The 13,804-nt window shown below is 40.2% G+C and overlaps 1 protein-coding gene across 2 annotated transcripts in view; it reads left to right on the forward strand.

The window, feature by feature from the left end:
- Positions 1-13,804, forward strand: part of PPP2R2B (protein phosphatase 2 regulatory subunit Bbeta) — a 270,379-nt gene that overhangs the window by 230,454 nt on the left and 26,121 nt on the right. The window lies entirely within an intron of this gene.

Here is a 13,804-nt window from a genome sequence, read left to right on the forward strand (position 1 = left end):
TTTGAGAGGAGACACTTCTACAAGATCAGTTTCCTGTTTGTAACTATTACTTCTCCAGAGATACAATGTTGCATGTATTAGCCACACTTCTGTTTTTTTTTGTTTTTTTTTAACTGTAATTTTTATTAAACATTTTTCAAAGGTGATATACAAACAAAATGGTAAATGCAAATCTATATCAACAGAGTAAAAAAAAGAGGGGGGGGAGTGGGGAGGAGTCCCACGATGACCAGACAGCCTGGGAAGCTTCCATGGTATGGTAAAGGGAGGCCGTCAGATAAGCCAATCTTCGAACATCCTTCACCCTGGCTATAATCTCAGCTAGCCACACTTCTAACTGTGCTATAGTTCACATTTATAGAGCTAGTCTTTTTATCCACTTCTGGCTATGCTAGATAAAGCTGTGTATAAATGGAGATCATGCCTGTATAAAATGAAATAAAATATATATATAATATATAAAGTCAATATTAAAATATATATATATATATATATATATATATATATATATATATATATATATATAGTCAATGGTTTGAGTACGTACGTACATGTGTTGTCTTAGCTGACGTTGGATACTTGGACCAACCCCCAAAAGCCATTCATATTCTGACCAAGAACCTCCACTCTCAAAATTTCCTTTATACAGCTTTGCATCACACACTGAACGTTTCTTCCATCGTAGAACTAGTGTATGAAATCCTGTGAAGTGAATAAAGTTTAATCTTTTCACTATTCTTTTAACTAGTGATGTAGAAAATGACTACCATCAATCTTAGTCATCTGGCTCAGAGGGATTTGGGTTTTTCCATAGCATTTGCCCCGGATAAAATGATCATAAGGGAGAAGTGACCTCACGTTTCACACCTGAACCTTCTTTTGAAATGTCAAAGAAAATATTATTTCGCTAAAACTGGGTTCTGAGAAATGGTTTATTCATGACTTGGCATTTTAGATCAGAAATATGTCGGGTCAGATGAAAATGTATCTTGCTGCATGTTCAATGTGTGAAGTTATAGACCACTTCTATTTTTGACCGTTATAAAATGTAACGTGTATATTTTTTATCTTATTTTGGAACTCCTTTCCTATGCTCTCTTTTGGTAGGAGGGTTTCTGTGCTAACAACAACCTTCACTTTGCCTTCTAAATTATGAAGGAAATTATGCCCGTGGTCCGTTTTGTCTTTGTATTGTATCTGGGTAGGTCAAAACTGTGACTTATATCATCTCATTAAAGGGATTCTACCACTAAACTACCTTTTTTTCTAATGAACACATTGGAATAGCCTTAAGAAAGGCTATTCGTCTCCTACCTTTAGACGTGGTCTCTGCCGTGCCGTTCCATAGAAATACCGGTTTTAACCGGTATGCAACTGAGCTCTCCGCAGCAATGAGACACCAATGAACGCGTCCCCATTACTGCCCAGAGCTCTTTCCTGTGCCGCCTCCTTCTTCTGCAGCAACTCCGCCTCTTCTGGCTTCTCTTGCTCTTGTAGATGTCCAGAAAAGTCTGTTTGCCAAATTTTATATTTATTAATTTTTTTCAAAGTAGTTACAATAATTTAGGTTTACACAACAGGAAATATTTCATGTACAATTTGTCTGATGTTCACGGTCTTCATAGAACATTTCGTACTGGACCATTATTATGTAGAATTATTTTTTGGGAGGGTTCACACACACTGGTATATGTAAAAAGCTGCAAATAGGAATCCAGAAATAGATTCAACTGGAATAGGAAATATAAAGGAAGTGCTTAAACGTCTTATTCCTGCTGAAACTATTTATAGTCCTCCAATCCAAATGTACCGTAAAGACCCAAAAATGTGTCAAGTCCTGAACCTGGGAAAATGGCCAAATACTGCATTGGTTTATTGGAGGTGTATTCCAGGCACTCAGTTTTTAGGTAATCGTGATTTATTTAGATGTGGTACTCAATGCATCAAGTAAATCTATATGTAATGTTTTGGGCCCTTATAAGACCTTCATAAGACTATCAGAAGGGACCGCTGAAGAATTCTCAGGAAATCTGATGGTCTGACAAATCCCCATTACCGGAGTACTGACGGCCTGCATTATACTTTACTATCAACTTGAATGGGGTAAACTCTCCCAGGGTCCCTGATATTCCATTTTTCTGGAGTGCCGTGATACATTTTATAAACTGAAATGGTTAATGTCATTGCAAAGTCTCACACCAATAACAAATTTTGGTTTGTTGCTGTCTTAATATACTGTATATACTCGAGTATAAGCCAACCCGAATATAAGCCTAGGCCCCTAATTTTACCACAAAAAACTGGGAAAACTAATTGACTCAAGTATAAGCCGAGGGGGGGAAATGCAGCAGCTACTGGAAAATTTTAAAAAATTAAAATGGTCGGAGTTTTTGGGTGCAGTAGTCGGGGTTTGGGTGGTGGGTGCCCGTCCCTGGTGATCTGCCTACAACTTTCCTTATGGGTGAGTGCTCATATTATTTTGGTCTGTACTTACAATATGTCCACTTCCTAATATATGTTGGTTACTGGACCTCTGAGGGCAATGGTTGTGTCACTCTTTGTACATAGGAAGTAAGACACATTTCAATAAGACCTGCAAAATTTTGACATTACAATACTTATTGCTCTTTTTACTAGGTGAACACAAACATTAGGGTTCACATTTAGGTCTTATATGGTTGTATTTGATGGGCAGTAACACTCACCTATGTGAGTTTCAATACATGATATGAGTGTATATTTTGTATTTTTGATGTTTTGTAAGGAAAATTAGCAGTATCTACAGGGACTGCTATTGGCTGTGGCATCCCACTACACCCATTTTTGTATGTGTACATTTGTTTCCTTTACATTGTCCTATTTCTTGTATGTGGTAAATTATTATAATAAAGATTTTTGAGATTTTTATTAGTACTTTGCATATCTGATGTCATACTTACCCTTCTTTGTGGTTGTTGTTCGTGTTTTGTTGGTAAGGACATGTTTCTATAGGGCGTAGAATACACTATGGAACTCATGAATTTATTGTTATACATATATTGTGTTCCTATCTTGCTTTGTGTTTTGCATACCCTATATTCAGTAGACCAGGCACTTTCGGACACAGGGATAACTAATGTGTTTGTGTTTCACAGTCATTTTCTACTTTTGTATGTATTCTAGGGAAAGAAGGGATTTAGAACGTTATTTTTTTTTTTTTTGCACTATTTTATGGGAGATTCTATACATTGATATTGTGGCTGGTCATAGACCCCCCCCCCCTTTCTTAAAAAAAAAGAAATTAAAAAAAATTCTGCTGACTCTAGTATAAGCCGAGGCGGGCTTTTTCAGCACAAAAACTGGGCTGAAAAATTCGGCTTATACTAGAGTATTTATGGTAGGTCCCCATTTCAGCGTGAAAAGGGCCCTAGTATAATGCAAGTGCTGGTTTAGTGAGGAACCTGGACTAAAGCCATTAAGTTACTATTAATAGTTTTGAGAACTATTAGTGCATATAGGAGTATTTTGCATGTACTTGTACAGTGGACTCTGAAAATAAATTTTACTGGTGGGCACTAGGCAACCCATTCTGAAACATATATATGATAGATCACAGCAGGTTAGATGCCTGGGAGTTCTTGGAAGGTAACCAGCTGCTATTTCTCCATGGGTGCCCCAACCCTACACCAATAAACAAAACAAAAAATTCAATTCAATTATCAACACTTTATGGTTAATTAGATAGGCCTGTTACCCCAAACTGATGATGAAACACACAGGGGTATAATTGTTAGGGGTGCGGGGATGCAGGTTGTACAAATGCTTGAGGAGTCCGTAAAGCACGTGACCCTGGAGAACATCAGTTCTGTAAATGACATAAGACAATAGGGAGGCTGGTACTGAAATGGCTTCAGAGCTGAGAAAGTTGGTACTAGGCTCATCGATCCCAAATCCTGTACGACATAGGCAGATTTAGATTTTTATGCACAGGGTCCTTTGGAAATACAAGTTCACATATGAAAGTATATGTAGGGTTAGTTATTAGAGATGAGCGAACAGTAAAATGTTCAAAGTTCGATATTCGTTTCGAGTAGCCCCTCAGTATTCGACTACTCAAATCGAATATCGAACCCTATTATAGTCTATGAGGGGAAAATGCTCGTTTCAGGGGTAGGCAACATTCGATCAAATTACACTTACCAAGCCCACGAGTGAGGGTCGGGCTGGATCCTCCGAGAAGTCTTCTCCGTGCAGCATCTTCCGGCTCTTCATTCACTCTGCCAGGCGTCGGGCCTGGGCAGAGCCGACTGTGCATGTCCGCACTAAAAGCAGACATGCGCAGTCGGCTCTGCCCAAATTATACTTACCAAGTCCATGAGTGAGGGTCCGATGCCTGACAGAGTGAATGAAGAGCCGGAAGACACCGCGAGGAAGCTGCACGGAGAAGACTTCTAAAGGTAGGAGAAGAACCAGCGTTGATTGGCCGACTGTATAGCATTCGGCCAATTAATGCTGGTTCTGCATCGAACTTTTACATTCGAATAGCAAGTGGTACTCGATCGAGTATGAGTATTTCGAATACCGTAGTATTCGATCGAATACCTACTCGATCGAGTACTACTCGCTCATCTCTATTAGTTATGCCATAGTCATAATGCCTAGATGTTTCCAGTCAATAGCCATAGAAGCCATGTTGCTGAATGTTCACCGTCACAAACATCAGCTAAGTGGTCTATGAAATATGGCATTTTCTAATGTGTAAATCTTCATTGCCATACTCTAAAATTTGATGATGTTTTTAACAGTAAAGCTGTCAGGTTTTTCTTCTTTATTACGATTATTTTTGGAACTATGTATTGGATTTGTGCATATATTCTCCATAAAACAGCTTGTTACTGCTTTCAAGGTAATGAGCAGTAGAAAAGAAAGGGCTAAATGGCGCACTGATGGGATCACTAACTGCTCGCCTGCTCTGAAATATGTTCCTTACGTCCCAATTAAATACAGCCATTACGGGGAATCGGATATCGCTGGATTTCCTCTGGAAAATAAGGACTAATTGAATTTGTTAGTGGCTTATTTTATTTGACAGCTTCTTAATGTTGTTGATGTGAGGAGTTAAACTTGGTTACCCCTATATAATTGCTCCGCAATGTCTCATACTTGCCTGCATGTTGTAAGTAACAGGCTTAGCATCAATACGGTTTTTGAGAATATCGTGAACAATGAGACTTTAGTGACATAGAATAATGGCTGGCTGCTCACAAATGAGTTCAGTTCTCTGTATAGTCCATTTTTAGTGTGCTTTGAAACGTTAAAGTGGACTTCCATATCAAGTCACTTCACAAAATCTTATCTTTGACTGCCATCTAACTATAGTCTAGAATCTACTTTCACAATTTTGCAGGCTTCAGAGCTGAAATCTGTATTAAGTGAGGTCTTTACAACAAGCACTGTATAGTATAGTCTGATGTACAGAGGTGTCCACCTTAAAGGGATCCTGTCGTCATGAAAATGCTATACAATCTGTTCTAGACTAGGAGGGGCAGAGCAGATTGTTGATAGTTTTAAGAGAAAAGATTCAGTCTACCGTAACTTAATTTATCTGTTGTTTCTGTACTTAGGACCGCCCACTGGACTTATTACTCCTCCTATCAGTGACTGTGCATACAGAGATAGCTGTCAGTCACTGTTAGGACCACCCACTGGACTCAACTAAGCATAGAAATAACAGTGACATAAACATTCAGTATAACCGGGTACTTATACTGCCATTAGAAAACCTTTTCCTGATGGCAGGTTCTGTGAATTTTGTGAAGTGACTCCAATTTCTCATGATACAAATTTCATTAATATTGTAACCTAGCGAAACCCACAAGAAGCGGCAATTCACATCTCAAATTTTTTTTATTTTTATTTTTTCCAAAATTTTGACGACACATTTAAGGAGACACATTTGAGACTAGAGGAAAGATAAAGGACATAAATTAACTGTCTGCCTTATAGGAACTAGGCTAAGGGGGGGGGGTTACGACTTTATGGTCTATTTTTGAGGATAATATTAAATGTTTTTTGGGGTCTCTGCATCCCTGCTGGTCACCTTTTCAAGGGTTCAGACACTTAGCCTGGATTGATGGGTTAGTAAAGAAGTGTCAGCTCATGGAGATCTCCCTGTATCGTCCCTGTGAATGAATCTCTATTTTGATTGCTATACTGTCGCTCTATTCACTTCTATGGGGCAGTTCCACGGCAGTGAATGACGCATCGGTCACACCTGTGCAATTGCCCTTCGTTCACAAAGAAGATTCAGGGTGACTTTCATTCCCCATTCTCCTGATCGCTGGTGAATTCAGAAGTTGGACTTGCAGCCATGTGACTCTTATCCACTTATCTTATGGATAGTGGATAACTGTCTCTAATGTAGCAACCCCTCCAACCCCCATCATTGCTTGTTTAGGAGCAGTGATGTAAATATAATTGTGGCTGTGCATAGCGCTACAGCTTGGTCCCATTGACTTGAGCAGCGATTTGCTGAGGCCTCTACACTTAGGTGTTTGGCTAGGCTGCTGAATCCATCTCCCACTTGTGTGATATGGTCCACCTACAGGTAAAAACCTACCATGGATGGAAGGTTATTCACAACTTCACATTTAGCTGTAGCATTTGTAATTGTTTTTTTTTTTTTTTTTTTTTTTTTTTTGTTCTTTGTAAATTATGCGGTTAAAAATGTAAAAAAACCAAACCATGTATAAACACCTGCTAAATGCCAAGTCACCTGGTCACATAGCTATAAGATAAGAGGGGTCAGCATTACCAGAATCTACCTCTGGCGGTTCTGGCGCAGACTCTCCGCCATGATGTAACTTAAAAGCTACGTAATAATACAGTTTGACTGCTGCAGCCACTGCAAAGGATATACAGTATATATGGCTGACCGCAACGTAACAACTGATCACCAGAGACTTTATAGTGGGTTCACCTTCTAAACTGCTAAACATTAGGACTGAATCCACACTATAAGCAGTTATCCTTTTATTTACTACAGTGTTATAAAATATTTTATTCAATTTTGACTAAATATTCATCAATTATATTAATTGAAATGGTGGCTCTGAGCTTAGTACCCACAATGGCGACTACCTGGATTCCTATACTTTGCTCAGTGTGTTAGCTGTGCACTAAACTGTATAATTATTCCGTACAATATCCCACAAATCCTCTTTTAATACCCTTTAATGTGAGCGACGGATAATTACTTTCAGTTGTTACAAGTATCTGCATAGACTTGGATTCTTGTTAATCATGCAAATTGTTTCATTTTTTTCGGGTTTTATGAGCATGGAAACAGATGACTGAGTCTTGGGTTTTTTGCAATGTTTTATTCTACAGTAGTGGAGAAAAAAACCTGAGACTGGTATATAATACTGTAACATGCGCTTGAATTGTATGTTAGAGCCCAGGATGTTGTTTCTAAAATCATGAAAGAGAATACAAAGCTAGATTTCTGAATTTAATACAGTCCGCGGGCCTGAAAGGCTAAAGTAAGCTTTTGATATTTGTTTGTTCTGTTGTGATGGCTATGGCCCATACATTATTCACGTCAACTATTTCACATTTGGTATGAATGGGCCGCACGTTCCAAATCTGGAGCCTGGAAGCTGAGTGCTTCATTGAAATTAAAATTCCCTTTGAGCTGCCGGTTGCCATGGTTAACAGCGCCGTTGTAGTCCTAGGAAATGGGGGCATGAAATCCCTTTCAATGGTTGTTAGGAAATCAGCATAAATCACATACCGTCAACTATGTGCTTACATTTACAGTTTTGGCTGGGAGTCGATCTGACGTTCAGCTGACTGCTGTGACATGGGATTTTCAATAAGCACTTTTAGTCAGCTGGAAATGTGGTGGAGTGAAGTCATTTCTCAGCTGACAGGCTTGATCTTCGCTAGAAGGTCTACAATGGCCGAATGAAGGAAGATTGTGATTTCTTCAGGGATACTCCAAGTGTCTGTAGATTGCCTATGCCCCAAATGCTTCTGTATCTTTATCTGTATGTAAATTCAACCTTAGAAACCTTGTAGCCTCATGTCATGACAACTTCCGTTTTTTGGTCCAGTCCTGGACAATGGTTAAAGGGAACCATGAGTTAGCCCTTAACACCTTCATTGGTACATTACACGGTATCTCGTATGTAAATTGGGTTCTTGAAGTCAAGGAGGTGGAGAACGAACACAAAGTCAAGCTCTCCATCCCCTTCCACTTAGATGGATCTTTCCTATCCCCTCTCTTGTCATCATAATGGCCCAAGGAAATCCTTTGCATGGACCTGTAAGGTGGTGAAGCCTTGGGTAGGCAACTGCTGCCGAATCTCTTCTCACAATTGTCTACTAATTTTTGTACTTGGAGTACCGTACTGCGTTCACCGCGTGTCTTATTGTATGTGTCATTGTCATGTGCCTGGTGTGTGTATGTGTGTGTGTATATAATATGTATGTATATAAATAAAGGTTCATGTGGTAAATTTGTTGTGTGTCTGAAAAATGATCACCACAAGTGTTAAACGGATGCCCCGGTGAGGACTTGGCAGTCGCTGTGTGGGCCATGGGACTGCTGTTCTTATACTGAGCCATTTGATTTGTTCTAGTGTTGGACTGCTGATGGTGGTCCTGGCTGTTCCTTACTACCGAACAACTGGCATTAATCTATATCGTGCCAAGCTGGGCTCCCTCTGTAGCTGCTGATGACCATGTGCCTACAAGAGTCAAGTGTATTTCTTGTAAATGACACTAAAAAACTCAAGAAGAAGTAAGGACCCGGTTGCCCTGTCTTTGATAGATTGGAGTAGGGGGGGTTGTGCCTGACTCTGTATAATACATAGTTGGCATAGTCTTTGTCAGGCAATGGGCCATTGGCCTCCAAACACTGTAGAAAATGAAGCTCTGGATTGAAGTGGGGAGATCATTCCCAGCTTCAGCTCAGAAAAATTTATCTTTGTACCGTATTAGCCAGTGGATATGAAATGTAAAGATTGAGGGTCTTTAGTAGAGATGAGCGAGTACTGTTCAGATCAGCTGATCCGAACAGCACGCTCCATAGAAATGAATGGATGCACCTGGTACTTCCGCTTTGACGGCAGCCGGCCGCTTAACCCCCCCCCCCCTCCCCGCGTTCCGGCTACGTCCATTCATTTCTATGCGAGCGTGCTGTTCAGATCGCCTGATCCGAACAGTACTCACTCATCTCTAGTCCTTAGTAGTCGATACTTTTTTAATGGCTAACATCATTCTATCATATTTTTTTGTTGGGCATTAAAAAGGTATCAACTACTAAGGACTCTCGATCTTTACATCTCAGCTTCAGCGCATCACTGCACGGGAATTCCTCAGTACATTGTGGTGACATCTGAAGAGTGGGGGTTGTTACAGGACATAAAATTACAACAGAGGGGGTGGGGTGTAGAGAGTGACTGCATCAGGGAAGAGATGAATGAGATACCCTGCGAAGAACTGTTTATGATTGTAATGGCTACATCATGCTGACTGTTTGTTTCCCTTTAATGCCAAGAAAATTTAAATGCAAATTTAATCTGTATTCAAGGGGGTGATTTTAGTTTTGGCTCCTTCCATGTGGTCACATGTAGTCTGTTTTGCCTTCCTTGGACACATCCATGTATATCTAGATCATATTGCCTTTTCATATCCATGGGGATCCAACGTTTTTTTTGGGTTTTGTGTATGTGTGTGTGCGCCTTATGATAGGTATCGTATCAGGTTGAATCTATGGACATGGTAGTTTACTTTAGGTAATGTGGATTCAGAAAGCCTAAACAGGTTTTCCGGGCAAAATTTAAAAAAAAGTCTTTGTGGTATGAACGGGTTAATAAGTGCACCCAAATACCTTTAGCAGTGTTTAGAGTGACTTCTAGGTTTCTCTGGGACCTCCTGACATCATCTGCATTTCTTTACACGGGTGGCTTCCTGCTGTCTTAGCCTACACTACCATGATGCATTCACTCAGATCCCCCCCCCCCCAAACTCCATCCCCAACCCTCTCTCACAACCCCTCAGTTTCCCTAGCTAGGCTGTGGACTACTAGCCCTACCTTCCTAACCAACTCAGTCCCCCACCCCATCATACTGACCTGTCTTCTTGTCCTGGAGATCACTTTCTTCTTTGCCGCTGTCTCCTCTTCGCTTGACTTCTGCCCATGTCTGTGCAATAAAGCCGCATAGGAGGCCCATTGCTTCTCCTATTCACGTCTGCCAGCATTTGCACCAGCTCCCCTCAAAGTGATGCTTTGTACCCAGTTGAACAAGAGGCCCTGAAGTATGAGGTTGTCTAGGGTGTTGGTGAGGGAGTATTGGTGACGTTCCATTTCCAGAAATGGAACATCACCAGGAAATCGGAAAATGTGCCTGGGATGGTCCCATGTTTTTACTTTAGAAGTTGCATATAAATAGGCTGCCACAGGCTTGCTATACACATTGCAAAGGCACTTGCGCCCCAGTTATACAAGGATGCAGCAGAAACCCAGTTTTCAAGTACGTACAGCTTATAGCACATTTAGTATTTAATAGCCTTCAGCTGTATCTGATCTTAAACACTGAGGGATTCTATCTGACGTTACCCCTGTGCTCTGAGCACGCCCGCGTCATTCTACTGGACCTTTCATCACCGCCCCCTTCATGCCTGTAGATCACTCCTGCTCTTCTTCTTTGCTTCATTGCTTCTTTGCTGTAGGCACGAAAGAAATATTGCGCATGTGATGATAAATGCCCTTTTAGGATTGTCCACATGAAGGAACTTGATGTTGCTTTTGAGGCAGACGGCCTGAAAATCTGCTCTAAATTTCATCCTGAGTTTGCCTTCATTTGTTGTCAACTGGATGCAGTGACCGATATCGGATGCTGAAAAAAATAAAAATAAAGTTCCTGTTGGTTCTCCATAGACATCTGTGCTTTGGCTCAAAAAAAGCAATAAAATCTGCAACAAAAAAAAGCTGCGTTCCCGCAATGTGTGGCCTTAGCCTTAAAGAGGTTTTCACAGTTTTATGTAAATAAATCTTAGATAGGATCAGGGACTTATAGTATGGGGTGATTTATACTGTGTTGCATCCCTAAGGTACTATTACTACACACCTAGGATTTTGTCCTTCTATGCAGTAATGGGATTCCATACACATTGCACGTATTCAGCATTCAGAATAAATTTGTGGCTATTTTTTCTTTTCTCTTTTCGGTCACAGATATTGAGGATGCCTGTTTTTTTTAATGCAAATGTGGATCCTGGTGACATTATGGTCTTTGTTTAAAATTCACAACATGATGCACACTTGTGCAAAGCATTGACCGCAGAATAAAACCCCATTTCTACTATCCTGCTGGATGTGCTCCCAGCATGCAGCTTTAATGGCTGACCTGGAAAAAACAAGGCTTATTGTATCACTGCTCACATTGTGTCACTGCCAGCCGCAATACACACTGGTATACAGATGAAAACGTATGTTCAGATTTCAATGCCATTTGAAAGAGAGTTCAGAATATTCATGGTCTAATGTTATGATAGGCCATTCTTATCCAATAGGTAGGGCTCTGATTCTTGGCTCACCCACTGGGTGCCTTTCAAACCAAGCTCTGTGCTTACCTAGACCCAGCTAAATAAACATCTTACTAGACATGTTGCAGGGTATTGCAGCTTCATCTCATTCACTTTATTGTACAAACCTGCAATATCCTGCACCTTCTGCTATATAGATCATGGGTGAAACTACTTCCATTAATAGGTCATTATTTACTGGATTTCTCTTGCACGTAACGGCCTATATTTGCGTACTTATCCCTGCTCCTGCCCACAACCTCTTCTGCTGCACCGCACCTTATGTCCCAAAGCTGAACAACTCCGGTCTCTTGCTACATATTATGTACTGAACAACTTCAGGTGACATCTGGGTTGTGAAGTGCAGGAGTCCCTGGGCCGGATCTGGGATTGGTAAGTAATTTTTATAACTTGCTGGTGTAAGTCAGTAGACAGAAGGCCTACTAATGTCACTTTGTCGGGGCGAGTATGGGGCTTGGTTACTCCTTACATGCACACTTTTATCAGCTTAGCTGAACTCCTACAATGTAATGGGCCTTGTTTAAAGGGGATTTGAGGACTGGAAAATCAGTATCTGATAGTGTCTTGCAGCAGCTACTGGAAAATTTCAAAAATTAAAATGGTCGGAGTTTTTGGGTGCTGGGGAAGGAGGGGGTGTTTTGGTTGTCTGTCTGCCCCTCTCCTGAACTTGAGGACTGAGTTTTTTTTTTCCCCCCACTTGGAATTCAGCCTGGCTGAATATAGGGTATCTGCAGTGCTCCTATTAACCCCTTCCCGACGGAACAGGAGCACTGCAGATCCCCTATATTCAGTAGACGGGGCACTGTCAGACACAGGAATACCTAATGTCTATGTGTTTCACAGTAATTTTCTACTTTTCTATGTATTCTAGGGAAAGGAGTGATTTAGAACTTTAATTTTTTTTTATTATATTGTTTTTAAAGCTGCTTTTTTTTTTCCCACTATTCTATGGGAGATTCTATACATTGCTATTGCGGCTGGTCATAGATTCCCCCCCCCCCAAAAAATAAATAAATAAATAAATAAAATATAAATATATATATATATATATATATATATATATATATATATATATATATATATATTTAATTTTATTTTTTTGCTTGACTTGAGTATAAGCCGAGGGGGGCTTTTTCAGCACAAAAACTGCTGAAAAATTCGGCTTATACTCGAGTATATACGGTAGCTGAAAATGGAATTTATTCTCCTGCTGGGGCTTCACACTCTGCTCTAGATAATCGTCCCTGGACATGTTGGTCCATGTATATAAGCCCTTTTCCTGTTGTTGCAAATTAGGATATACTAGCCAAGTGTGCGGTAACTTTTCTCTGGCCATGGTCTCCGTGTGCTGTCGTGTAGGCAGTCTGACTGTTTATAAATAGAGATTCTGAATTTAGTCAGCTGAATTATTAGGCTTTTATATATAATTTTTATTTGTTTTATATTTTTTAATGGTGTTTGAAAATGTAAACTTTACTCTATTGCACACTGGTAAAATTTCCTGCTGCAGTCTAAACTCCAGTGATTGACTTAAAGTTTTATTCCCATGTTGGCAAATCGGTGTCTAGATGGAAATGACTGCTCATAAGTCCTCATCCTTATGGCGAGACTTACAGAATGTGGTGAACAGTGCAATGCTGAGCCCCTCTTACTCTAACTTGCTGTTTTAGGTAAGACAGGTTCACTTTAAGGGAATAGCCGTAGCCATAGTTCCCCAGTATACTGTAAGCAGGGCGTTCCGTCATGCTGTAATAGTAACACAAGGATACATCTGATATGTCATGTGTTTACATAAATGTCCACTAGATTCATGTGCTTCATATCTAATAGCCTCTAATAAAGCTGTTTGCTATGTATTAGATAGAACTGTTTGTTCCATAAATAAATGTGCCAGATTTAATTTGGTGTGATTTTATTTTATACGGTTTGTGGTGCTGACTGTAATAAACTCCAGACGTACATGCTGCTGTATGGCCTTTGTGATAGCGGTGGAATGGCTCATTGCACTCTGTGAAGATGCATTACATAGAGAGCACACAAGCACCCTAATAAAATCAAATGTGCTGTTTCTATGCATGCATTTCCTCAGCTGAATGATTCTCCTCTGTCTTTTATAGCGTTCTGTAGTATCACATTCCTCAACACTTCACATCTGGCCAGGACAGAGCCTCAGGATGTAGATTATTCCAAGAGCCATTACAATGGGCTGGAG

This window comes from Leptodactylus fuscus, chromosome 5 (genome assembly GCF_031893055.1).
Source record: "Leptodactylus fuscus isolate aLepFus1 chromosome 5, aLepFus1.hap2, whole genome shotgun sequence".
Taxonomy (NCBI): domain Eukaryota; kingdom Metazoa; phylum Chordata; class Amphibia; order Anura; family Leptodactylidae; genus Leptodactylus; species Leptodactylus fuscus.